Raw genomic sequence first — 4,239 nt, 5'->3', positions numbered from 1 at the left:
GGTGAAATCTGTGGCCAGGAAGCCAGTTGTTCAGAACCATTCTCATCAGTGATTTATTCTGGCTGGATTGCATCATGAAAATCTGGCCTGAAAGGAGCTTGTCTTGTACCATGTCCTCGCTCCCTTAGTATGCCTCTCAAGCTTCAGGAACATAGCAGTTCTCTTTTCATTTTGACCACTGCCTGTCCTGACTGAAAACTGTTGTGAGCAAGTTAGGAGGGAAGTAGAAACTGGAAAGGCATTAGTTTTATTCATAGCACTGTTGTCATTAACTTATCAATCATTTCACTTCCCTTTTTCTTTGTAATTGAATGGTCTTTGTTCTTGTTTGAAGGGATCATCTGTGCCATTGCTCAGAGCAGCTGAGAGGTTAGTGTTTGTTCTTTAGAAAAGACAGTTGCCACTGGTCTTCTACAGCAATATGCTGGCTAGTAGGATGTTTCTAGCTGTAGGGAATTAACAGTTTTCCTAGAGGAGAAACTGGAGAGAAGGAAAGTGTGGAGATTGTCAGTGTTTTAGAGGGTAGGATGGAATAGGCCCTACAGTTTTCTCATTTTGGACTAGCCGAGAAGATAGGTCTTTGTTTTCCAAAATACTGGCTAAAGGTGACCTGCAGAAGGGACTTGTGTTTTGCCCTGAACAAAGTGCATTCATTAGTTTGTATTTCTAGATGGTGTGCGATCCCTGTCATGGTTTAACCCCAGCCAGCAAGCAAGCACCACGCAGCCACTTGCTCACTCCCCCGCCACCCAGTGGGATGGGGAAAGAATAGAAAAAAAGGAAAACTCGTGGGTTGAGAAAAAGGCAGTTTAATAGGAAAGAAAGGAAGAAAATAATCATAATAATAGTAATAAAATGATGATAATAATAATAAAAGAATTGGAATATACAAAACACGTGACACACAATGCAACTGCTCACCACTCACTGACTGATGCCCAGTTAGTCCCTGAGCAGCAATCTGCCCCCATGAGCCTCACTCCCCCAGTTTATATACTGGGCATGACATCACATGGTATGGAATATCCCTTTGGCCAGTTTGGGTCAGCTGCCCTGGCTGTGTCCCCTCCCAACTTCTTGTGCCTCTCCAGCCTTCTTGCTGGCTGAGCATGAGAAGCTGAAAAATACTTGACTTACTTAGTATAAACATTACATAGCAACAACTAAAAACATCAACCTTATTCTCATACTAAATCCAAAACATAACACTATACCAGCTACTAGAAAGAAGATTAACTCTATCCCAGCCAAAACTAGGACAGTCCTGCTCTACATGTTGCATCATGCTTGGCTGCCTTCATTCCTATCTTTTTCATTTCCCTAAAACTACTTAACCATGACCATATCTGAGTTAGAATCTGAACCTTACAAATCTCATCATTTTATAAATGGAGGGCAGTGACAATGGGATAATTCTCAGATAGGAGGGACATTTTCATGCAATATCCAGAGGAGAAACACAGGAAGAGAGAGGACTAAACATGAACATCCAGTGTAACCATCAGGGTCCTGAGTGTACAGGTAGGCCTTAATGGCCCCCACCAGTCTCTCCGATGGCCTTTACCCATACCTTCTGCCCATGGGCTCAGGATCTCCCTTCCAGCTTGAACCTGGACCGTCTCTCCTGCTTGAGCTACATCATAGGAGTACTGGTGTCCAGCCCAGCAACAGCCATGCCTGTGCCTGAGTATGGCCCCCACAGATCTGGGCCCCAACCCATGGCTGACTACCCAGCTTGATCTCACACTTCCCTTGTTGTTATGGTCCTGCCCGGGTATCAGCTGTGTCTGACCCTGGTCACCATCACTGGACCTGACCCTGACCAGTGGATTGACTTCCCAGTTTGCTCTCAGACCTGCCCTGTCACCGCAAGCTGACCCTGTCTGCCATCATCACTGGGCCTGCCCTGCTCCAGTTGCCCGGGCATTGTGGGACGGAGCCCTGGCTGGTGACACCCCGATCCTGGCTGGTCAGACCATACAATCACACTTGGCCCCTTGGCTGTCCGTCCATGAAAGAGCAGTGGGCCCTCTGTGATCACTGACAGTATAGAAGGAACACATACAATATCTGCCTCGAAGACACTATAAACAGAGACAAGCCAAGGTGACCTGAAACCTGGAGAACAGTAACTCATCTTGTTCTTTGAGTTGCTTACATTAGCGTTGCAGATCCCCTGGACTCTCTTATAATGGAACAGAAGATGATGAATGCTCCTTTTGACTTAACATCTGTGACTAATCATGCCTGCCACTTCCGGTTTTGATCTGTTCCGGACACTTTATTTGTATATATTAGAGCCTCTGGGTGAAGTGCAGTTTTGCTTTCTCCCTTCTATCTATCTAGTCTGAAGTTGTTTAACAAGATCTTCCTGTTCTTATTCCAACTCAGTATCAAGAAGTGACAGGTACTAACTGGCACTCAGCATTGAAATTATTTATCCTGCAGTGAACACATGCTCCGTGTATCACTGAAGAATTCCTAAGTCTCCAAGTCTTTGATTTCTCAACCTTGCTTTGCTGACAGATATTGAAGAAGTCTCTTCAGAAGCTTGCCTGTTTCATTCCCCACCCAGTTCTTCATAGTAATTTTTTATTGTAAAGAACTTTTTTCCCCCTCAAGTGTGACTGTGTAGAAGTCCAAAATTATTATAACGAGCAGGACCGACATCTGAATGGAATTATGGGAGTGGGAACATGAATGTAGTCTTGTATAGTTTCATTATTATGCTTATAAATTGTTTGGATTTTTTTTTTAATGAAAACTGCCTTAAATTAATGGGCTAGATGGGGAATAAAAGCGGAAAAATCGCTATTTTCAGTATCTTTTGTATAGCAGCACTTTTTGGGTACCAGCATGGGTGTTTTTTTATTGTGGTGTTTGGGGTTTTTTTTCCCTTTCCAGAGTGTTCAGCTACTACTGCCATCCTTTCCTTCTGGGGAAAAATGCAGGAGGTGACCTAAGGAATGAAATGATCAGATAACTTGGCCTTAACCCGTGACTAGACTGGTAAATCCCAAGTGCAGACAAGGAGGCATTCAAGTTCAGTGTGGCTGAACATCCAGTATGATCTGATTAAGAGAAAACACATATCTGCTTGACCTGGCCAGTTAAAAGTCTCTCTCCCCACATGAAAAAGGCAGGAGGAATAGATCTCTGCTGCCCAGAGCTCATCACTCCATTTGGCAGAGTCTCTATCTTCAGTTACAAAAATTGCATTTTAGTTTCTAATCTAGACTTTATTTATACAAACCAATATTGTAGCATGTAGAGAAGACGAACAGATTTTAAAGGCAGGAGATGTACTGAGTGTCTCTTCTGTCCTCCCTGAAAAGATGAGAGAAACAGCATCACTTAGCAGTGGATGCCCATTTAAAAAGAATGTTGGTTTAAAGTAATTAAATAACTGATAAGTCAGCAAAACCGCAGGTAAATAGTTTCTGTAGTTCAAGAACTGCACCTTTTTCTTGTCTGAAATTGTCCAGTTTCCAACTGTGTATCTCATCGAGTCTGTTGCAGACCTGTTCCTAGGAGTCTCGGTGCCTACCAACACTCGGTTCTCCACCCCGCGAGATTATTAACTCAAGCTCCCTTTTTTCCTGTGAACACTCCCCCCAGATGTTCCAGTAAGCCTCGAGGAATACTGTACCTTTATTGCAGATGTGCCTTTGTCCTTCACAGAGACGTAACCTGCACTGAGGCTGACTGAAACGCTTTTGTTCCGACACGCCGACGCTACCGGGACTCGGCGGCTGAGCACGAACGTGCCGCGCTCGCAGCCCTTCCTCCCCCTCGGTTCTGCTCCCTTCGGAACTGCCAGCACCAAGTCCAACCTCGCTGAAAGCAGACGCTGCCCCTGCGCGGCAAAGACCCCCGGCCCCGCGGGCGGGGCGGGCAGGGGAGCGGAGGGGAGCGGAGCGCAGCCGGAGCCCGCCCGCTCCCGGGGACCCCGGCCGAGGACGCGGGGACGCGGCGGGCGGGGCGGCCCTGTCGTGTCACCTGACGGCGTCACCTGACGGCGTCACCTGACGGCGTCGCGCCGCAGCCGGTAGCCGTTACCCGTTCCCCGTAAGCGCGGCGGGCGCCTCTGGGCTGTGGTTGGGTAGCGGGACGGCTCCGACCCGACCCGATCCTCGCCGCTGGGGCCGGTCACGGTCCGGGTCCGGCGTCTCCTGCCCGCTCTCGAGTCCGCGGCCCGCGTGTCCCAGCCTGGCTGTGGCGGCCGGGAGCGGGTTCGTG

At 47.6% G+C, this 4,239-nt stretch overlaps 1 long non-coding RNA gene across 1 annotated transcript; it reads right to left on the bottom strand.

Annotated features, from left to right (window-relative positions):
• Nucleotides 1-793: 793 nt before the first annotated feature.
• LOC142029396 (uncharacterized) lies at nt 794-3,970 on the bottom strand. Its single transcript, XR_012649905.1, has 2 exons — nt 3,650-3,970; nt 794-3,327 (listed from the first exon to the last, which is right to left on the bottom strand). It is a non-coding gene; the product is annotated as an uncharacterized LOC142029396 (long non-coding RNA).
• Nucleotides 3,971-4,239: the final 269 nt, after the last annotated feature.

The sequence above is a fragment of the Buteo buteo genome, chromosome 3, assembly GCF_964188355.1.
Source record: "Buteo buteo chromosome 3, bButBut1.hap1.1, whole genome shotgun sequence".
Taxonomy (NCBI): Eukaryota; Metazoa; Chordata; class Aves; order Accipitriformes; family Accipitridae; genus Buteo; species Buteo buteo.
Note: the sequence above shows the minus strand (reverse complement) of the source record. Positions and strands in the feature narration are given on the sequence as shown.